The 24,185-nt window shown below is 39.3% G+C and overlaps 1 protein-coding gene across 17 annotated transcripts in view; it reads right to left on the bottom strand.

Annotated features, from left to right (window-relative positions):
• mef2cb (myocyte enhancer factor 2cb) overlaps positions 1-15,981 on the bottom strand; it is a 71,127-nt gene extending 55,146 nt beyond the window's left edge. For 11 of the 17 annotated variants that reach the window (XM_071482684.1, XM_071482689.1, XM_071482700.1 and 8 more), the window contains exon 1: positions 5,065-5,494. The gene's annotated coding sequence lies outside the window, so the exon portion shown is untranslated. Of the gene's footprint in view, positions 1-5,064; positions 5,594-7,528; positions 7,659-15,700 lie in introns of those variants that run through there. The other 6 variants (XM_071482686.1, XM_071482690.1, XM_071482697.1 and 3 more) reach the window with 4 other exon arrangements.
• Positions 15,982-24,185: the final 8,204 nt, after the last annotated feature.

Raw genomic sequence — 24,185 nt, 5'->3', positions numbered from 1 at the left:
ATTTATGCATGTGGACAGCAAACACTTCTCCTTCAAACTAACCCCTAAAACTCACTAAAAAGGATTCCCAGTTAATTCTGGACTTACCGCACAGCATGTTTGGAGCAGGTATTACAGATACACACTGTAGCCTATGTGGTATCACTAGGCTGACTGTGCTGTATGGATTCTGTCTGCTACACTGATACTGAATAGAAATTAAAAATCTCACATGAGAGCAACTAAAGTAAGTGTCTGATAGGGATACCCATCTATTAACATGTTAGCCCTCATTTAATTCTCATTTTAACATGAAACATCAAGTCCTGATGCTGATGCTGGGGCATTCAGCCTGATCTGAACCATGCAATGTTTAGACAAAGAAATGCGAACTCGGTTCTAGTCTAAATGTTTCTCTTTGTCTTATCATTCACAATCCTCCGCTCCCTGCACTCCTCCAGTCTTCTTGCCTCCAAAGACTCTCTCTCTGTCCAAATATTTCAGGGAGCAGGCCTCAAATATGGTGAGGTGTTTTGGGTGTCTCTTTAGGTGGGCTGCAGCTGACACTATGATTTTGTGGCCAGCACTGCTGAGCACAGACCACCCAGCAGGCAGCTGCTGCCATAATGACCAACAGGCCAGGCAGGAAACGGGAAACAGGAAGAAGAAGGCAGGACATCCTGTTCATCCAGATCAGTGTGTTAAACATGACATCACAAAGGCATCACTCTTTAATGAAGAATACCTGATCCGAGGCCAAATATTCTGTCGCTCTGCTCTTAACTCACCTCAGCTCAAATAGATTTCTATCTACGTTTTCTCTCTGTGTGTGTTTTTCTCTGTCTCTGTGCATCTGTCTTCTCAGTTTGCCTTTTCAGCCCTCACACTGACACTGTTTTCCAGACTGCTCCATCATCCCAGACATCAAATCCTACCCTCCTCAGTGCGAGAATAAAGGAGAAGAAGAAATACACGCATTTTCATTTGAATATACACCAGCAACAACCTCACAAAACTCAGACAAAAAAACACAAAAGCACAAACATTCTGACGCACAAACAGACGGAGACAAGACACAAACTTGAACGCACGCACACACATACACACACACACACACACACACCTCCCAGACACACGGCACATACTGACAGACAAACACACAAAGAAACAGCAAACACAAAGCACAGCACAGCCAGAAGTCTACTTTATGCAGAAATATTCTAAAGTGTGTTTTACAATACAATTAAACATCAAAGGCTGATATATTCCTCTGTGATCTTTAACACCCCAGTGAACAAACCCCATACACCCCCATCCACTTACAGCGTACAGAGAAAGTTGCTGAACGTCACCGCTAATTACTAGATAGAGACAGAAGAAGACTTTGCATCATTATGCATAAACCAGGACATATTCAAATATATGCATTCAATCCACTATAAACCATTCAAGGACTGTGTTATTTACTTTAGATTATTATTTTTCAAGTTTTATGAGTAATTGCAGCTCTTATGAAGATACACAGACTGGGCTCCTAAGGCAAAGAAACATTTGGGTAAACATTTCTAACATGCACAACAGTTAGGACAATGAAAGGAAGATCTGTTCAAAATGAGTAAATAAACACATGGTGAGGTTGAGCCCAATGCTTTTCATTGGCACTATAAAAATGTATAAAAACGAAAAAAAAAAAAGGAGACTTTTCCTCCCATGTTGCAAAAGAGGGAACACCTGCCTTGTGCAATAAACAAGAATACAACAAGCCCTTGAGTTATTATAAAACTTAAGTATTTTCATCTGCTTATAAACAGGCAAGAAAAAAGTTACTCTAACCAAGAGACTGAACAGTTCCACATTATTTGTGTCAGATAAATTCTCTAAAAAGAGAGCTTATCTTTTATTCTTTCACATTTGGATTTTAGGTGTGCTCTCGAACATTTATATGAAAGCACCACAACCAAAATGTACTGTAGTATCTCCAGGACATACAGGGATGTCTCTTGACGGTTTAAGATATTATATGCCTCTTATATATGAGGTAAATATGATTCTCTACAATTGACTCTTATATTACCTTCTTCTCTGACCCAAAGGGCATGAAGTCCAATTACAGTTCTTCAATATCTACCTCCAGATCTTGCCAACCTGCAATCTGCAAATGAGTGTTTTACTGATGTTTAACTGAGCAAACTCTGCAAACCACTTCCAAAATATTTGAAACCATTAGTGAAAAAAAACTTTAAAGCATAGCAAAAGGGGCTATTAAATTATTTGCTTAAACATAAATGCTTCTGATGTTTCCATTAAGAATAATGTTTTCATAGATCTGGTTTTCCATAAGGGGGGAATCTTGAAATGTGGCTTCTGTACAGTACAAAATGTTTATGCTATCAGGCAGGACAGAGGTATACTTTTACCCCTTCCTTTTTCAGGGATGCCACAAATTTTACAGCACTCAAAGGCTGACTCTCTTTCTGGTCATGCTTGTCTCAACCTGCCAGTAAAACTGAGTATTCACATATTTAGGGCCATTATATTAGACATTTATGATTACAGATATCAATAACAGTCCATCATATGCTGATTTTGACTGAGTGCTTTTAAAACACATGGCAAAATCCTAACCATGGCACACGATGTGTCCCTTTCCTTCACTTAACTAAAGCTTTACTGAGCCCCTGGTGTACAGCAAAGTGCCCTGACAATCGGCTCAATGCTCTGGCCAATCACAGGGACACGTGACCTTCTAATCCCTCTCTGTGAGAAGGGTAAGAGTGTGTTGTCACTGTTGGTTTTGTGAATCAGCACCCAAAATCCCAAATGATTTGTCAAGAGGGAGAGGTCTTAAGAGAATAAGAGAAACAAAGGCAGCGCAGGCCAGATAGTGTGGGTGTCGGTGTGTGCTTGTGTGTGAAACTGTGTGTGCCTAACATGAAGACAGAGAGAGAGAAAGAGACAGACCATGCTTTTGTCTATATGCATTGGTGTGTGTTTGCGTGCGACTGCATATGTGCAGGCATGAATGTGTGTGTGTGTGTGTGTGTGTGTGTTTGTGCGTGCGTGCGTGTGTGTGTGTGTGTGTGTTTGTACAGGGTCTCTGAGATTACAGAGCTTGGCTGACAGAGTCCTCTGTGTGTAATCGTGGGTCCACATGCGAGCGCTCACCTTCCTCTGAGCGGATTAACCTAACGCTAAATCCCAAGAGAGCAACAGGCCAGACAGGCCACACAGAACAACTTCATTGACGATGGGCGGAAGAGGGAAGGCCATGTGTAAAATCTTTTTATAGACTAATATACTTTTATATTTTAGTAAACAGCTCATATAAAACAGCATGGATTAATATTAAAAGTAATGGGACAATGCACAGGACACTACATCATCTTAAAATGTAAAAAATGTTTCTTAAATGTTGCATATACTTTATTAAGGCTGTATCTTTTTTAAACTATAAAATGCAATCAAGCAGAAAATGACTTAGTGTATAGAGTATGCTTTTCATAGAAAAAATTAGGTCAATACGCTGCAGTAAACATCAACACTTAAAAAACCTTACCAGAGTGCCTTCAAAATATTTCACTAATAAACCATAATTCTATTTTAACACTTCTTATATATCTCAAAATATGTTGTAAATATTATATTAGTTTTATTAAGTCTGAGAAACCGCAGCTATCTCTACATTAACAGCATTTTATAAACTAAAATTTATTACAGTGATAAAATTGCTGTTGATAAATTGCTTTATAGCAAATTGACAAGAAATTGTGTATAGAGATTTACTTTTAGGCTTCTGTTAATGAGCATGAGTTCCATGCACACAACCTAGACTGAACCACAATCGGTCTAAATTAAAATGAAGTGTGCTGCAGTAATTTTAAATTTTACTGCCATCCTTAGTGCATCACCACATGTCATCAGTGGGCCTCATGTCCACACTTAAAAAACAAATAAATGTAATTTTATTTCAAAAGCTGCAACCTGTGAAAGTTGCCACAGGTTAATTATGGTGTCATTATTAATCCTCTTGACTGCAACAGGTTCAGTTGTGCCACATGAGACTGAACTAGACTCTCTGTATAAATATATTTTTTCTCACTCTGGTGAAATTAAGTCTAAACACTGTCAGTCTCAAAGTCACAGAGAAGAAATCATAATTCAGCTTTAACCTTCTGAAAAACACTGATTTACAGTACTGTTATCACTGTGTCTCTGGTCTGAATGAGTCAACGTTCAAATAGGTCTGTTCAAACTGTGTTCTTCTGTATTCTAGCATGGAAATGATTTGTTTACATCATTCGGTATTTTCTAATATATTTATGAAAGCTGTCTATGTGCAGGTTATCCTGATTTAATGTATATCAACACAGGGTAATTGTTATCAGTGCACCTCAGTTTGAAACTACTAGTGAAGAATCACAGTATATATATATCCACAACGTAAGGCCATCTTATGTGTAATGAGTTTCCCTCCATTCTGCTGCTTTAAAGGAGCAAACTATCTGAAATATCAAAACTTCTCAACTACATGTATTTTTCCCTTTGTCTTTCACTGAGTTTTTTTTTTTTTTTTTTTTTTAAGTTTCTTGACATGTTATTTAGTATAAATACACGCAGCACGCAGGCTAAACTCCACGTTTTAAACTAATAGTGTAACTTTTCATGCGCCATCCCATAGCGCAGAACAGCAGAACATGCTATATCATGTTTATATTAAGGAGGACAGCTTATTCAGTAGCTGTGGCTTTGGGGCTGTGCGCCTGCATGTGGACACGAGAAAGCTACACAAGGTCGACTCAACAGTCCCACTACCTAAAACACGAGCCAGACCTTGACACTCCTAATAGACCATAAAAAGAAATTTGATGTCAGCCTGTTATTACACGACATAGTTGTCAACGCCATAAGTCGATCGAGGTCACAACAAATCAATAGACGCAGTTACTTTACTTTGTAGAAGGGGCAGCGCGCATCAAAATAGACCCCCAAGTTTCCCTCTGGAAGATTGAAACGGAGATCATATGATGCAACGTGTCTTGTGGATGTTTACGAGTGAGTTGTAAGTGGTGTGAGCGCGGTACTTACTTTATTTCGCATGAAATCTTGTCCGGGTGAAGTGACAGACACAACAAGCGGTCCGCCGGTTGTCTGGTCCGGCCGATTGACAGGAAGGTTGAAGCCGCTGCTTGATGGGGACGGACTTCGACAAGACGCACTTAAAATCCAGGAGCGCAACTTAGCAGAGGACGTCGCCGGGAGGAAAAAAAAAAGTAACCTACAGTAGGTGGTAGGAGTCTCTATAATGTCAGAGAAAACTACTCTCTCTCCTTCTCTCTCTCCCTCTCTCTCTCTCTCTCTCTCTCCCTCTCTCTCTCTCTCTCTGATCGGACAGTGTCTGCTCAGGAGGCGGCGAGGACGCTTCTCCTGGTCTCTGCGAGGTGCCGGTGAGCGGAGAGGGACCCGGTGGAGCGGTGTCGCGGTGCTGGTGCTGGTGCTGGTGTACTGCTGGACGTCTGGAGGTTGTCGGTGATGTTGAGGGGCTGTTTCTGTTCCTTCCCACAATCCTGACCGAGTCTTTGCCTAAACCCTCTCCTGTCTTAGTACGAGGCGAAATAATCGATTTTCTCTCTCTCCCTCTCTCTTTTTTTTTTTTTTTTTTTTGACTCCTGAAAGGGGGCGGTCTCACATTTCCCAACTCTACTTTAATGAAAGAGGCACGGCTCTTAATGCGTTATTATCGCGCCGGCCCCCGATAGAGTGGACGCACAATTAACTGCTCAGAGAGGACCACTAGAGGAAGATGATGGGGAATGTGTGCTTTAACTAATGGGGCAACGGAGAGCGAGTTAAGCGTCCACAACCGACTTTAGACAGCTAAATCCCTGCCGCCAAAAGTTGATGTTTTTGTTCTGGCAGATGTAGTTTTCCTCTGTTGTTTCATGCATGTCACATCAAATGGCAAGTATGCTTAAAACCTTAGCCAGTCTTGCCCCAAAAAAAACTCAACAGGATAGAGCCTACTGAAAAACTACTTATTTCCCTCGTTTCAGGATGTTTTTAGAAACACTGAACACCTCTCCACTCGACAAAATGTCATAGTAGAAACAGCACGAAACAGCTCCATGCAAAGACAACGTGAATCATCTCACCCCACTGTTATTTTAAGGAAGATGAGCTTTTAAGGCTCATTATTACATTAACTTGAATGTTTCTTGCAGTGCGATAACAATAAAAAAGTCGAATCATCTCATATATCTTGTTGAATGACCCCCAAACAATGCAATCATTCAATTCTCAGCTAATTTCTTCCGTGTCTGTGCGTATGAATGCTGCCTCCTTTTTCAGTCACTACAAACTTTCCACCTCCTGCATGCTGCCAATCATTCTCCAGGACCCAGCTATCTCCCAAAGATAAGCCCTGACACAGACAGAAAGCATGGGGGAATTACCAAGCCTCTATCCATCCAGCCAAATGATTTCAAAACATCCACTCTATTAGTGTGAAGATAACAATTAGAACAGCAAGTTTGCCACTTCAGATAAGACGCAGACAGGCAGAGCAATGGCTTTTTGTGCAGAGATGTATCCCTGATAGGCCTTGTAATACCACAGTTCTATTATACTCACATTATATGGGGGCCGTGTCATTTTAAAGATGCTTAATCTTGAGTGAAGCCTGTTATACTCTTATATATCACCAGGTCTCACTTTTGAGTTTCCATAAATCCCTCTTCAAATATTCAAATAAAGACAATATACAACCCTAGGTTTTGGTAGAAATGTGTGTCTGAGGTCTATTCTAGAAAATGTTTTACAGTTCATAATCCTTACCATTTCCATAAGAAAAAAAATTAGAGGACAGTGTTTCCACTTAATTTTTTCATTTGTCATGGTAAAAACAGTTTTGTTGAACTTTAATCTGAAAATGTTAGTCCAAACCCACTTTTTGTCTAAGTGCAAACAAACAGCAAAGTGTTTCCCTCAAAGTTTCCCTTTACTTTTACAGTGCGTGCCTGACAGTACAGACTGCAAGTGTAAGTGGACACCGAGCAGCACCCTTAATATCTCCCTTCCCTTTAAGTTCACCTGTGAAGCATAAGCCATGGATGCAGCCAGCCACCCAGTCAGTCAGTCAGTCAGCTGGGGTAAGAAATGGCGGGACATGAAATCAGTTAATAAATAAATCAAGCTGGCTAATCTGCTTGACGGGTGAACATTACAGCCTGTAACTGAAGCCGCTGGTGTCTGATGACTCGGGATACCACCTTCACATCACCTGACCCTTTAATCTTTAATAGCATTTCCTCTGGCCCCCCGGACCTCCATAATAATCAATAGGGTGTAGTCTGTTAGACACAGTGTGTTCATAAATGCAACATGGCAGACATCAATGGCATCACATATCAGAGTGTATGCAACATACAGATATGACACCCTCAACAGACGCAATTTGCTCCGTTCAGACCTTTTAACATGTGATACTGGCCACTGCATTGAAGACTGTCGCTGACATATAGGCACCTATGAGTGCTTGCGTGATTGTACATACCACATCCAAGGTTCTTTCGTCTGTCTTCGTGCGTCCCCTCAGTGCCGTAGCTTTCTTTGCTGCCTATCAGCGATTCATGGGAGAGGTCCTTACAGTGTTCACAATGCTTGAGGTTGTCTTTGGTTGGCACCTGGGAGGAGAAGTAACATAGGGAAGTGTGAAGAGGAGAAGAGAGAGTGAACCTGCCAATGAAATGGTAATTGTTTTCATGTGTGTGCACGCACCTTGCACATACTGTAGTGTGCAGGGTCCATGTTAATGTGTGTGTGTGTGTGTGTGTGTGTGTGTGTGTGTGTGTGTGTGTGTGTGTTTAATGGCCATATGAAATACAGAGAAATAAATGGGGGGAGGTGGATTGAATATATTTGAATTGTGAAAAATCATTAAACGAGGAAAACACTGGCTCATGCATATTCATAAATGACTGTCTGACTTGTCTACAGGGATGAACTTATAGTGAAGGCGCACTAACAGCCTCATCCTATGCTCACACATTTAATGCAAAGCAGGGAAGACCTGCTGTATATTTTGCTCCTCCGACTACTGAGTGGGGGTCTACATCTAAACGTAAATTTGGTAGAACAGCTCAAAGCATTATAGCCAGATTACTATTACATTTGTGTTGTGTCATTCAGAGTGTGTCACTGCTAATTTAGAGTTACACAGTGAGCGTGTGCAAACAAGATGAGAAGGTTAGATATTGTAGGTTGTGGCATTTGTGTTATCTTCAGCCAAAGTATTTCCTCCTTGATCAAAACAAATTAGATTATTATTCTGTTGCCATGTGAAACTTCCCCAGTTCAACTCATTAGCCATTGTCCCTCCCACCAAATCCTGAACTTATGTTTTGAGGGGTTTGAGTGCATGTGCATGTGTGTGTTCAAGTGTGGGTTGACAGTGTCATCAAAGCCTGGTGGAGAAAAATCAACAGTTTGCCAAAACAATTATGTAATTTCAAATATGTCACAGTGTGTATACACACACTTTCGGCTTTTGGGTAAATGCAATTTCGTGAGGTTTGGCATGAGCCGTGCATTAAAAGAGAAGAGAGGAAACTGCGACTGGATGTTAAGTCAAACACATAAGTGCGGTTTGCTGATATTGATCTTGCTTGGATTGTTTCTTAAGCCTCTGCTGGCAGTCACTTCACAGCATGTGTCACACACACACTCACATGCAGAAAGGCTCTTCTGAAAATGTGTGGGTTTTTTTTTTTTTTTGTAACGGAGGGAGAAAGAAAGGAATGCCTCTCTCAAGCAAAAGATAAACACAAACACATTTCCAGGGCAAACAGGAACAGCCCGGGCTCAGTGCAATCTGTTGTCGATCCTGCTCACGTGAAAACACAATCTGCCTGTCACAGTAGATGATGTTGTCAAGCACTCTGCCTCACTGCTCCTGAGAATTACCCAGCTATTACAGAAGCTCTACGAGACACATGGAGTATTTGTTGTTGTGTCGAATATGTCTGAGGATGCTTCCAGCTTTATTTGGTATTTACCGCTTTCAGTCATTCTTCCTTTGTCCATTCCCTAATGAATTTGAGAGACATTTGGTGTTTTGACACGAGATTGACACTACATGATTTGACGACCAAACTCCTCACAGGGGGTACAGACAGACCTGCAGGCCAATTTAATTCATAGGCTCAGCTGGGGATCTATAGATCTTACTTCTGCACGTGTATGTGTGTACGTATTTGTGTGTTTGTCTGTCTTACAGTTAGACTGATATGAGTGTTTGAAGGACAGTCCCAATGCCGATATTTTTAGACTTACGTCTCAATACATTATCCTGAAAATTGAAATTAAATATATTATGGATGGAAGAGCCTATACAAAAATATTTTAACCATAAAATTTATGCATAAATGCATTAATAAAATGTCATATCAGCAATAGATAAGTCCAGCTAACATTTAAAGGCCAGCATTAGCCTGATGAATCATGTTCCAATACAGTGTAACCATGATCCATGCAACTGTTATTTTATATAATCTGAATGCTTCTTTCTTTTTTTTTTTTTTTTTTTTGCAGAAAATGAATATATTTAAACCTACCCATCTTTTTCATTAATTCTTTGTTCAGGCTGACAGATGATATCCACAGTGTACAAGACTTGATCAGCCCGTACATCTGGGTTCTGATGTGAAACAAAACCATACCTGCTTCAGAAGTCATCTCACACTTGTAGGAGAGATGAGAGACATTTCCCTGCCGATCTGCGCTTGGTCTTTGTGTAAGTCATCCAAAGCGTTCCTCCTTATTAATCAGGTTTATAATGAAACTCAGAGGGCAATATCACCAGTAATTATAGTCGCAGGAATTGTACCACTGTACAATATAATTACGAGAGAAAAGGTGAGAAAATAACTTAATTAACTGAAATCATATGTCCTCATATTGCAAAATATATAAAACAAAGAAATTCATGATTCTGGGGAAGTATTTATTTGTACACTCAAATGAGCTTTTGTAATATAAAGGTGCCAGTCCCCTTTCTAAATTCAGCTTGCAGGTAATATTACTATGATAATTCTACCACTGAAAGAAAGTAGGAGAGACAGTATGTTCATACTGTTTTTGACTCAAGCCCATATACTCTTCATCTTGTGGTAATTACCTTATTATATATAAATTTAATATTTTTATATATATATGTGCATATGATACTGTGAAAATCTTATACTTGAATGACAGCACATTAACTACATATTAACTACTTTGTCAAATTAATAAAGTAAAGAAATCCCTCAACAATCAATTGATTTGGACATTAAATGATCTCACATATCTCATAAATATGAAGCAACCTGAGTAACTTCACCTGTTACAGCTCTGGTCAGCCGTTATTCTTGTTGAAAAAAAAAAAAAAAAAAGCTATGTCCACTTATCATCATCAAACCATACAGAGCGTTAATTTCCAACACAATTTTTCTGTGTGTGGCTATTTACTGTGTCTGGCCAACATGAAAGTCACTGTACCATTCTATACACTTCCTTGTCCTCACAGATTGAGAGCAGCACTCTGTTGGCTCAAACCATATAAAACGTGTTTGAAGTTGTATGCAATAATACCAAAGGGGTTCTGAAACTGTAATGGCCACATAACGACCCTTTACTGAGCAGTGTCAAGCGGCAGACAACTCTGCTGATTTGCATGTGTCATGTTTAACCAACAGTATTCTGTCTGTACACCTTTTATGCATTATGGATGAGGCACAAGCTGAACAACAAGCTCTCCCTTTGTTCTGCCTGATGCTCCAGTTACATCATAGGAAAAGCCCCATGGTCCTATGACTGCACTGACTGGCTGGGACACAGCGCTGATGGGCGAGCTGTTGATCAGACCTGTTGCTTCACTTTGTTATTCTATCATGTACACGGTATGTGTACACATACATATAAACACACATACAGATAAACACACACACTCACACCTGGTGCCTTCTGGGAAATTCACACTGATCTTTGTGCTGGAAACTTTTGACATTTTGTTAAGATGCATGAGATACACTGAACTTAACTAAGATGATTGATTTGTTTATTGAGAATATAAATGAGACTGTGGCAAACTTTTTTTTCTTTTTTTCTTTCTATAGATCAAGTTTAATTCAAAGACCAAACTCTGCAAGCGCTCATTTATTATCGTTCATTAATAAACGATAATAAATGACTTCCATGAGTCAAACATTCAAAAAACATTTTGTAGAAAGAGCAGCTGTTGACTACATATATTATTTGATTATTCAGGCTTGATATCTGCAGATTAATTAACTTGATGAAACTGTCAAGACTGCTCTCTGATTTTACAATCAAAATGCTTTAATGTTATCTATGTCATAAATGATGCCATCAGTGTGCCACCTGCTACATAAGAAAAGCACATTGTTTCTATAGAGCCGCATTCAGACACTGCTGTGTGGTGTAATGTGCTGCCTGCAGGGGAGCTCTGCATCCCTCTCGCCACAGAATAAACTGGTTTATCGCATGGGTTAAGTGGAGGTGTCCCCCATTCAAAGTTTAACCAGTATTTCTTTAACGCTACATTATTTTTATGCGGTGGACAATATGATAATATTTTCATTTAAAGGAATCATCTAAACATTTAGGCAAAGTCATTTTATTTGAACATAAATTAAGTATTAGTAAACATCATCCCACATGCAAACATTTTTAATTATATTTATTTGAATTTGCTCCTTTTTTTAATCATAATCCCTGATAATGGCACTTCTCTCCCCTATCCTCCCTATTCTGTGTCTTCTCCATGCTGTAGCAAGTGTAATTGCCACACTTTGTCTGTATATCAGGGACTCAAAGTTCTCTTTGTCTCTACTAGAATGCTTCATGTGAGGAGAAAAAAAGCAACTCAGTTTCTGCTAATGATTTTTCCTCTTTTTGAATGGTTGGAAAGTAATTCCCTATGAACTGCTCCAACATAGGCACAGTTATTTCATTGTTCTCGCTGCCCTTTCTCTAATTGTGCCCATAAAGAGGAGATGCCAATGTTACTTTTTTTTGTCTCTATTTGAGTGGTGCCCACTGGTGTTTCCTGAAGTGGTGCTAAAGCTGAGTCTGTAATGTTATTAGTGTTAAATATGCAGCAAAAGAATAGATCCTGAATTTGAGCAAGTCCCATGATCAACATGCGGAAGTTTAAATGATACAAATGACATAAACTAGCCAAGTTTGGTTCATAGTTACATATTTATATATATATATTTCTCACCAGAAAAACCTCTTGGACTTCTTGTGACTGTGTGAATTAAGACAGTTGTTGATTTGGGAGGAATGGTAGCGTAACATGTGACTTTAACATAGGAGACCGTTATTTGTTTCCTGTTTCCTATAACTGTTAACACTGGTTTCTTCTAACCATGACCATGATCGTTCCCTAAACTTAGGCAATAGTTCTTTATATAAACTCAAACCACCATCTTTCCATAACTTTAACCAAGTAGGTTTTGTGACTAAACCTAACCAAAACTTAACCATAATGGTGTCCGATTAAAAAAAAGTCACAGGAATATGTTGTATAATGTGCAATTACAAAGGCACTGACAAACAATGTTATCCTGCTACAGATCCAGCCTTTTAAAATATGTAATTGATATAATTTTGATATCACATCCTCTTGCAGCTGTTGAAAAGAATCGGCCGATTGATCATGTCATAAATAACTGCCAGGTCCATTCGTTGTGAAGGTGAAAGGGGGATTTCAGACTATAACAGACTAAAGTCATTGCAAAAATTCTAATGTCTGTGTAAAATATGCTTTTATTCCCGACCAGTAATGGGAGCTCATTGATTTCAGATCAGGGATTAGATAACACAAAGATCTGTCTAGGCTGAGAAGTAGCATCAACAAGACAAGATCACAGTTTTTGTTTTTTTAATTGTACTATCCACTACTTTATTATTTTATGCTTTTTATCACCATTTTACTGATAATACTGAGCATGTTTGAGTGACAGGGGCCCAACCTGTATGTTCATACATTAAGCTGTAGCACAAAAGCCTACAGTCATCACTGTTTCCAATTCCCATAGTAACCATTACACAGCAGAAGTCCCTCCTGCAGCTGTTGACCTCAGCCAATTCCCTTGACAATTAAAGATCACTCAGCATGGCTGTGCAACTTCTCCCACACTCTCAACAAGCAGCTGATAACATCTCACTGTGAAGAAAAGCAAGTGGAGCGGAATATAATGTGTGTCTAAATGAGGGTTCCCCAGCTCTGATGTTTGATAGCGAGGCCTAGCGACCATAGGCGCAGGCCTGTGTTACACGGTGGAGCTCAGCAGACGAGCGGCAGCGTCTAAAGCTCTTTGTGCCTGCAGGATCACCCCGACTCATTCTTATTCAGACATGATCAGAGGGGAGGCAGGCAACTGAGATTAGCTGCAGATCAAAAGAGCTGCCTCGCGCCAGCACTCGTGTTTTGTAGATTTAGGCGGCCCCGGCGCTCAGGCGTTGTATAGTGGCGGCGGAGCGTCATACTGTTTTCTGGCCTCAACAGTGCTCAGGGGGGTAGATGGAAAGAGAGTTTTCAGACAGGAGGCCAGACTGCTGCTGGAAATCATCCAAAATTAAATAATAAAGATGGTAGAAGAGAATGAAAAGGAAAAATAAGAGCAAAATTACAATGCCTTTACTGTAAGCCATTACAGTGGAACAAAGATACTTTTGCTTTACATGCCATCGCAATTGAAACTGCTTCCATATGTGTAATAGGTCTTGGTTCAGTGATAATTTGTTTTAAAAATGAAATGCTCTTTCTACAGTAACATCTTTGGTAACTCAAGAGCATCTGGATGAGTGGTGCCCACCAAATAACCATGGAAACTAACTACCCTAAGTACTGCTGTTTTTCTGTCAGCGGCTGTTACAGAAAAAAAAAAAAACAGCAAATTACTTCTATGCTGTATCTTAACCTTACTATTAATTTAAAAGAAACCAAAAAAGCATATCTGCATTGAATTACATTTTACTAAAAACTGAACAAGCTTTTGTACTTTATTTTGAAATGTCTGCGTATCCTAACCATGAATAAAAGTTGATTTCATCTATGTCCACATCTAAGACATTATCAGTGAAGATAAACAAGCATCCTGCCCAATTCATACTGCATAAAGAACAGCAACAATGAAACTAATAGCACAGAGTAAAGGTGAAATGACAGGATGAGGTGAATTTCAAAGGCAGAGAGGCAACTGCGTAAGAGTGCTCTCCACCCTACAGAGAAAGAAAACAACGCATTTCCTCAACTCCACTGACCATCAAAGCCGTGGAATTCAGGGGCAGAAAAGCTAATAAGTGAGGACTGAGCGGTTCCTGTAAACTGGGTCAGAGTTTCCCAGGTTCTGCCTCTTTGGGCTAATAGCAAGTGGACAGTAACTCTCCCCAGGTGTAAAATAAGGGACATGAGTCTGTCTACTTATATCTATATATATATATATTTCAATCTGTTTATTTCCTCTGATTTGGTTTGTTACAATTTTATTTGTGTCAGAAAGGCTGTTTTCTTTTTGATCAACACTGTTAATTATAGTTGGGGGGGCATATTGTATAATAAATATATGGGATGCAATATAAAATCAGAAGAAAAAACGGCAAAGTAAAGAGTATAAGGATATCAAATTCAGGAATAATACTTCTCTTATTTTATCCAAAAACTACAGTTAAATGTTGGAGGAAAATATCCAACAGAGTCATTCACCACTCATTAAAACCGAACAAAGCCTGAAAGTCTTAGTCTGAAATTCCATTAGGCTGTTTTTGGGACAAGTTCCCTACAGTAGAGACCTTAGTTCTTAGGTCTTCTGCGAACCCTTCTTTGTTCATTTAACATGACAAAAGTTTCTCCTTTGTTTCAAAAGTTTGCCCAATATGTCTTAAACACTGAACTGCGCGACAAATACTGCTAAAGAAGTGTGTATTTGCCACTAAGGTAGCTACCTTGAGGGAATGAGTCATTTCTAAAGCAAACAGCATGTTAAAGCCATGCTCTTTTTTTCTCGCTGATAATTCCAGATTGTGCAATGAGATGTTCTAAGCAATTACCCTTAAAAGTACCAGTAACCTAAACTGACTGTGAAGAATTAGAAACAGAGAAACAACACACTATAAAGTTCCACTGTAGCGACTTAAACCATTTGTCTTGCCTCGGAGAAATAAAATGTAGACTTTAAAAACTTAAACACACACAGTTCCAGGAGCCTCAATCAGCTATTCCCCAAGTGCTCCACAGAGGTGATTGGCAACAGCTGGGACCTGACTCCTCCTTCAGCAGTGTTAGAGCTTGTCTGGTGTCTTTCTACTTTGTCAAGAGCAGGAAAAACTCAGAGTAAACACCAATTAAGTGTATCTTTTGGCCTTTTTCAGAGTGGTATAGTCATTTCTGTTTTTGGCTGCATGACAAAGGTATCATTCACTAACTCCAGCGAGGCAATAATGACACAATTAGGCGTCAGGACTTCAAAATAAATTTCAGAACAGTTCAAACTGAGCAGCTCAAATATCAAAATTATGGCTTAATCTGTTAAACATGTCATGACCCACTGTGCAGAGTGTGGTTTGAACTCCTGACGGAGACAGGTTTTCCACTGACAGAATGAGTTTGAGGGGAGAGGGAAAAAAGGAAGGGAATAGGTTAACTGTGAAAACTCACCCGTGCCGTTTCTCTGCTTCCCCAGGAAGTTACACCCTGCAGCACCAGCTGAGGCCCAGCTCAATCAAAGAGTTCAAAAATTTAAAAAAGAAAGAAAGAAATTAAAACAAAGGAGATAATTGACAAAAAGAAAACACAAAGTACCAACAAACTACCTAAAATAAATGTCCTGCATGTGATAAAGCCAGACCAGCTGGCTTCGAATAGAAACCCCCGATTTGGGTTGTGTGTTTGCCCCCGATCGCTGTCTGAACTGAAACCAGGTCTGGTTCTTTCCAACTACCCCCCTCCACCACCACCCCTAACCCTCTGTCCCAGCTGAATCCACCTGCCCCCATCACTCCTGGGTAAATTTAGCCTTCTGAGGGATCGGTGACAACCCCCCTTCTCTCTCTCACACACACACACACACACCCCAGACCTTTGTCAGCACTGGCATATATGCCCTGGATTATTGCCCCCCAAAGAATGCTGCCATCTTCACAGTGGCAAAAAAAGACATCCCTCCCCTTTCCCCCCTTCACACATCCCTAACTTCAAACTGTATGGATGACATTCTTCTCACTAACCGTGATCTTTTGAAGCAGAATTGTTCCAGGTGGAGCTACAGTAAATATTCATACTTTACACAAACTTTAAATGTTTCTTTAACCTCTGTAAGCATTTGACAGAAAAGATGCCACATTAAATGGGCCAGATCTCTAAAACTTGTGTTACGGACAATCCCAGATTAAGAGCTCATTTAAACATTATTATTTCTCTAATTTGTTGACCTAGGGTATCACAGCTGCAAAACATATGAAATACACTTTGCTGTAACAAATAATGTTACCCCTTTCATAACCAGCATCAGCGTAATCTATGTGAATCATAAATAAATTATCCTCTGGAAGAGATTAACTGGCATTGATAGCATCTTGTCAAATGTCAAAATACCAGGTGCAGTGGTATACACCTATAATTTGGTAATTATAAGCTCATTTAACTAAGTATATCTATGACTAAAATCCGCCTACAGTCTTGTTTTTTCAAAGAACTGCAATGTTCAGGAAATGTCATTTTTTTCCTTTAATACCTGATAAAAATCATGCATCTCCATCCAGGAGAAAAGTTTCGTGAGCCATTTCTCCCTCTAAATGATACATTCAGTAGAAGGTAAGTATCAACAAGCTTAAATCATAATATCCTCTGTGACTGTTTGCACATTAGCAGAGTTTTGTGGAGGTGGCATAGATGTAATTATATTTTAAGTATTTTCCAGTCAGGGTCTTATACCTGATGCCAAAATCTAATGCAGATAATAACACTGAATGATACAGACAAATTAGTGTTTTATATATCCTTCTTAAATCAACCAATTTGCTAATGTTGAGAAGGAAAGATGAGTAGAATATAGATTGGTATTTTCCCAGAATACATCCAAAAGAGGAAATCCACCATTGGTGGAGATAAAACAGTGGTGTTCCCTTGACGATAGGTATTCACACTCTTCTGACAGTGAAATATATTTTGTATTGATCTCGTTGTATTGTTTACATGTTTCTGGGCACAGGTAATTAACTAATGCCTTTATTTTTGGAAATTTCTGTCACCATGGCTACCTGTACCCCTATACATTGAGGCATTAGTGTCTGCCCAGTCTTTTTTTGCGATGACCTCACTGACAGGAATTCTGTAATCTTTCTGGTTGGGGGTGGGGAGTGGTTGATGGATGTTGTTGGGAGTTAATTTAATTATGACAAACCCCAGATGAGGGAGAGATTCAGTGTCTTGATCAAAGTAACTTTAACATTGTGACATAATCTGTGATGGAGCCACAAAGCCGAGTTATTGCTTTTAATACCACAGAGCCTGAACAATACACAAGCATTTTCATGTACAGACAGCCACATTGTGCTGGGTTCATTTACTGGCTTGTATATTTTGGCCATAGACTTCCTCTGAAAACATTTTAGCTCTCGGAGCTGTGGACTAAGTGGAGGGACAGGGGGCTGAATCCTGGCTGTTTTATTATGGCAGGGTATGAGTGTGGCAGGGTCATGAAGGGGAAACCACAGAGCAGTAGGGCAGTCTGTAGCACACTGTCACCCGTAAGAACCAGAAAGGTTAAACTTTAAGAGTTCATCCTGTCCAAATCAGACGAGGACTAGCTAGTTCATATTCACTGTTCGGATTGCATTTAGTGTAGCCCGTGTATTTATATGCGTTCATGCATTTACACTGTAAGTATGGCATTCACTCATTAATCTACATATGTGAGTTCTTGTGCATGTTACTGTGTGTCACGGAGGGTGCACCTGTGTGTCCTTGCAGTGGTTCATTACACTGTGGGCTATGCCAGTGGTGAAACACAAAGTGTTCTGTCAGCTGCGAGGTGACAGGCGCTCAACAGGAAACGTGGCATGGCGTCTCCTCTGAAAACTCCTTTCACTCTGTTTCATTTTCTCTCTTTTTTTCTGTTGCTTTATCATTAAATCATCAACAGAAAATTAAAGTAATTATTGTAATGAACCCACTGACAGGTTTATGTAACTTTGGGTGGATTTATGAGTGCTTTTATAACAACTCTACAGTAGACTGGGGCAACCCTACAGTCTGGCTTGGAGCTGATGATTATAAGAATCACTTTTAAGAATGCATGCATGTGTAGCTGAGTTTTCGAAGTTTCTTTTAAATGATAATAATGCAATATACCATTGTAGAAGTTTGATTTTCGGTGACCCGTGGCGTGTGTAACCCAGGAGGATCGTTTCTACTTTTGCCTACAGTGCACTGCATGGCGTGAGCTGACTTCAGCGTGTCTGCCCAGCCCTCTACTCCACACAAGGTCGCTCTGTGTGTGTTCGGCCTCGGAGAATGAGGGGAGGCCACGGCGCACAATCACCACTAAGCACATACCTTTCTGCCCCACAGCCCCACCAGCCCAGACACAAACCCGGGGGCTGTATGTTTATCAAGCGTCTCGGGGTAAGACTGCTGATTTAGGACCACTGCTAAGGTCCCTTTAACCATCATTTTCATTGTGAATCACTCTCAGTGAAAAGGATTTGAAGTGCTGACTTTAAATGAGCACTCCCGATCTGATATGCTTGATAAATGCCAGCCCAGGCCTTTAACCCAGCCCGAACCACAGTAGATTAACGAGGGCTGACCGAACCGGGCCTCTGGAGCTCTGTCCTGATGAGCTCTGTTGGTTTTATAAGAGTCCCCCTGTGACAGGATCTGATAAAACGCAGCAGGAAGGAGGGTTTGAAAGAGAGCTGGAGAGTACAAGAGAGAAAGTTTGAGAGAGACAAGGACATAGAGAGATTGAGAGAGTGCGAGAGTGAGAGAGCGCGTACACACCTCAATCCAAAAACAATATTTTGACTGAAACCTTACCCTCTCCATCTGGCTCTTTTGAAGGGTGGATTATGACTGGTGCCATGGCTAACTCTTTATCCCACACTGTTTCTTCTGTAAGCCCAGTCTGACATTTTTCCTAAAGGACAGTTGTACAGGAAATAAATGTAAGTCCTGTGACTAATATCAGGCATTCAGAATATAAATCACACACACTATGCATATTTAATTGAATGACTATGAAATAGATAAAGATATAATATGATCTTTCAGATGCAGAATTTACTCAAAACCTAAAAAGAGAAATGAATTAATATATCTTCATACATAATCCCTGTAATCTTGAAATAAATCAAATAGCATTCTGGTCTAACAAACATATTTTTCCTTCTGTTTCCCTGTCTTCTCTGTCCTCTGTTCATCCTCTCTTGTGCTACAGAAAAACAGAAAGCATTTTCAGGTGACCATGGTAACAAAGCAAAGCACTTAGCCTTGCACTCACTGCTCTGTGTTCGCCTTAACTTCCATATGAATCCCTCTCATGTTTCTATCTCTCTGTTTCCAGGGAGTGCACAGTGACTCTTTTCTTAGCCAATATGATGTATATATGCTACATAGAAATATAATAAAAAAATAAAATAAAAAAATGTATTATACGGTGCTTTCTGAACTGTGCATACTGTGATTCAAACTATGGCCTAAGGCGCCATCTTTAAAGTGACGGGCGGTCCAATTGAAACGTCAGCCCCATATCTGCAATTTAGGGGAAACGTCAAAGATATTAGCAAAAGAGTAAGAAAGGGCAAAAATAGGATGACTTCTTGATTAACCACATTTCATAAGCTTTCACAAGTAGATTGGACTAAACTCGCAATCTCAAAAATGAGCACTTGATTAATATTCACGCTTCAAGTTTTAATAATTGACGTTGGATAAAGCACAACCACATCATTCAATTAAATCTCAATGCTTTAACTCTCATTTTCTCCTCACATTGCTCTTTGAGTGCTTTCACCCCTGAGTAAACCTCCATGGCAGATGTTTTGACTTGAAAACCAATAGGAACTGAGACAGTGATAAACTTGTGATGCCATTTGAACCCAACTTAACTACACAGTGTAACATGTTCAATAATACCATATTAACTCAGTATATGATCCTGACTTCCTTTGAAAGCATGCCAAGCCAGAAATTGCCTATTAGTGTATTATTCAAAGTAAGGCTATATTTAGCATCGACGCGTAAGGAGTTCATCCTTAGCTTGATGAATCACAGCATTACGACTATCACCAGATATGTTTGTGGCGTTATTGCATTTGACTACACTTAACATAAATTGCATTTTTTTTTATGTAAACATCCCCTATAGGTTATTGAAATATGAATAAGACAGTAAAACAAAATCTATGGAAAATCTCACTCTCTTGAATTAATCTATGTTTTAGCATTTTAGGATGAGAGATTAATGTTCTTTTCACAATTATTGACAGACAACACTTCTATCTGAGAACATCTCATGTCTTTACATGTACTGACAAAAATAACAAATCTTTTGTCAACAGTTAACATTTAGCTTCATCAAATGTCATTTTTGTTTCACCCTTTTTGTATAGTTTGGGGAAAATTGAGTATATTTTTTGTTTAAGCAGTGGTAAAAACATTTACATTTACATGAGCAGAGTGAGGAGACACAAAATCACTGGTGATATCTGTTTGTATTATGTTATCCTGCTTCACGGGTTATTGACATCCTCTAAGAGGAAATCATTTGCTGTCTTGCTCTTTATTTCTCCTTATTACACATCTTTCTGGAAATTCACACTCTTTCAAGTTTTCCAACCTGTTATTTCCATGTTTTCTAAAACTGATATATCATTTTCACTGCTCATTTAATGGCTGAGTTAGTAAACATCTGATTAATGTATCACCATCAACAGCCAAGCTTTTTATTTTTTTCCTCTGTATTTATTTGGATACATTGCTTTTTTTATTGACATGTCACAGCTCAAATGGAATAAAATGTTTAAAAAAATGTCTGCACTTCAATCTGAAAAGAATATCTTAGATATTTACTGATGTCACTTGACAAAATATGTATGGGTAGATTTGGTGTCATTAGTACAGCGTGGTACCGTGGAGTCTAGTAAGTTATGTCAGGCTTGTGCATTGAAGGGTATATATGACTTTTTGTCAAACTGTTAGGAGTGGGTAGGCAAATTCAAATTGTATTTTCATTGGCATTTGAATCAGAATGAGCTATGGTAAAATTGTAGTTTCGGTCTTGCACACACCTTGCAGCATTCACAGTAATGTAAATTTCAAGGAGCTATTGTCAGTATTTGTTGTAAGTGCAGTGATATCAGGCTCAGGTAGAACCGCACTTCGCTACGCCCTTTGAGATAATGATGACAAATGAGTGTAACACTAGCTTATGTCAAATGTATGACATGAGAAAGTACAGTGAAACAGCCACAGCCTGCAGCTCACAGCAGACCAAAGCCTGAGGGAGTACAGTACTTTGGTGCCCAGGGAAAACAAAGTCTCAGGCCAGAGGTTTAGGGTGTTGCCTGGCTCTTCTGTCAACTGCATTTAAGATGACAGAACACAACTCTGAGGGGAAAAAGTGATATGTCAGTTGTTTCATTGTGGCATATACTGTATGACTGCCACGCATGCAACGGACTGAAAGTCATAACTTAGTTAAAAAACACAAAGAATTTTAAGGAAGTCAATGCTGAAATTGCTGAAAAAAAAAAAAAAAAACACCCACTACCCTTTAGTGTTGGTGAGTTTTCTTGATTAAGTGGAAACTGGGTTTTTACTCATGCCTAACCATTGTATAGTCATATACTTTATGACTATACAATGGTTTGGCAATGTATGTATAAGAATAGTTTTTTTTCTTTTAAAAAGTAATAATCTGTAAGGAAAACACTTTATCCGAAGGACATCATTAGACACAATCTTGTACTGAATACAACTAAATAAGGTGGGACATCCCTCCATGTCGGGCCATGTCTTCCCTGCACTGCTGTATCTTCGTCTGATTTATATTTATATTTCTGATTTATACTTCAGAGCACAGTGTGATATTTCTTAAATTAGCGTGTTCATTAAAAGGTGTCTTGTTTCTTCCATTAGATGCTGTCATTGTGGTAGTGCTGTAATCTGTCTGATGTAAATCTTCCCTGCTTTGTGGCGGCTCTGAGGAAGGAACTCCACAGGGCTTATATTCATGCCTACCAGCCATACATTCACACATCCTGATAAACGCACGCAGGCAAAGACACACTGAAGCATTTACACAATACACATTCAAGCTCATACAGAGCACACAGACCCATACACAGCGAGCACACATATGCATACATTTGCTGACACTGTATGCATAGGTTCACAGAAAGAGTGAAAGACAGTAAAACTTGTCATCTACCTGTCAGGAGCAGTAATCATTTCAAAGTGTTTCTCTCTGTGGTCTCTGCCACACGCCCTCCATGTTGAACACTGGAGAAGAATCATTTAAATGTCTCCCAATCAGCCCTTTTGCCATCCTCAATTACACCTTTCCACTCTTACATTTGTATAATTTGCTAATCTAGCTGAGGCGAGGGGCTGTCAAATGTACCACAGAAAGCAGCAAAGCACTGGCAAAGACTGACAGATGGATCTACCAAGATGGAGAGCTATGTCTCTGGATCTTCCATATGCCCTGGCACTGCTGGGGGATTATGATCACATCCGGCTGGATTTTTGCTATTATTATGGGTTGTTTTCTGTCTGCTAACAACCACGTATTTCATTTTACAATAAAAGTAGAAATACAAGATCAGGATGAAAAAAATTGTATTTTATCAAGTTGCACCAAAAGTGATTACCACGACCAAATTCTTACTAGGTTTAACAGTGGTTTAACATTTCACAGGTTGATGAGTTATTCTGATCTATGAACTACTGAGTGATTACTTACAGTATGCTCTCAGAACTCACTCTGTATTGATTTTCTGTTATTTCACAAGTCTTAGTACCTTTGTGTAGAAACAGTAAGGGGTAAAAGCAGTTTTAAAGGGCAACTCTTGGTTGAGCTTAGATTCTGGGAGTTCTGAGTAGATGGATGTTGAGTGCCAGTATAAGCCTGAGTCGTCACCCATTACAGTATTTTAGGCTAAAGTGGCCAACTGTCCACCACTCTCCTTACTGAAAAAAACACCTAAAAGGACAGTGAATGGTGTTAGGTACATCTTTCTTTCTTTTTTATTTCTGGACCTGAAATCAATTTTAAAAAATGCTGCATGACTAAATATGCTTAAGTCATATTTTCTCATTTTCAATAATATTCAAATTTACTGTACTGTATATTTGCATATTAGAGCTGTCAAGATTCCAGAAATTTGGTAGGCAGTACCAATACCAATGAATATCCACACTTCTTGATACCAAATTCAATACCACAGCAAGAAACAGAAAAATCCATTGGTCCCATTCTCAGGGACACAATATCTTGACAGCACTTCAAATTTGGTACACGCAGACTCAAGGATGAAGTGATTAGATTTTGGTCGTCAAAGGTCAAATGTCAAGGTTAGTGTGACCTCACAAAACACTTTTTAGCCATTACTCAAGATTTAACACAACAATTTCACATAATTTCACACAAATGGTTAGTATTTTATATGACTGGATAAACAGGGATGTAATCTGAATCTATTCTTAGTGGTGGGGGCGTACGACCACAAGTTGCGTTGCTGTACACTGCACTTGCTGCTGCCATTCTGTGTATCGCTGTTTCTACGTACAGTGCCTGCCTTCTTCTTGTCTTCAAGTTTGATGCCAGACTAGATCGCTTGTAGGGTTATTATACTGCCTTTGTCAGAATCACATCTCCAGTACTATGATAGCTATGGAACATTCAGTACCTTCAATGCAGTAGAAAAACCGTAGAAATAGTCTCACATTTTTGGAATTTTGGTCTCAACTTGGCACCAAAATGTTGGTTCTCGAGACATCAGTGGTGTATATTCACAAGCAAATAGAGAGATAGAACAAATAAGCTAGGACTGAATCTGTAACAGTTACCTGCAAAAAGTTAAACTTTCATAAGCATCATTAGGATGGATGAAAATGTAATCAGTGTGATTGCCTGGCA

The sequence above is a fragment of the Trachinotus anak genome, unplaced genomic scaffold (assembly GCF_046630095.1).
Source record: "Trachinotus anak isolate AG129_WGS33_773 ecotype Australia unplaced genomic scaffold, CSIRO_AGI_Tana_v1 ptg000008l, whole genome shotgun sequence".
NCBI classification, from domain to species: domain Eukaryota; kingdom Metazoa; phylum Chordata; class Actinopteri; order Carangiformes; family Carangidae; genus Trachinotus; species Trachinotus anak.
This window is presented reverse-complemented; position numbering and strand designations above follow the sequence as displayed.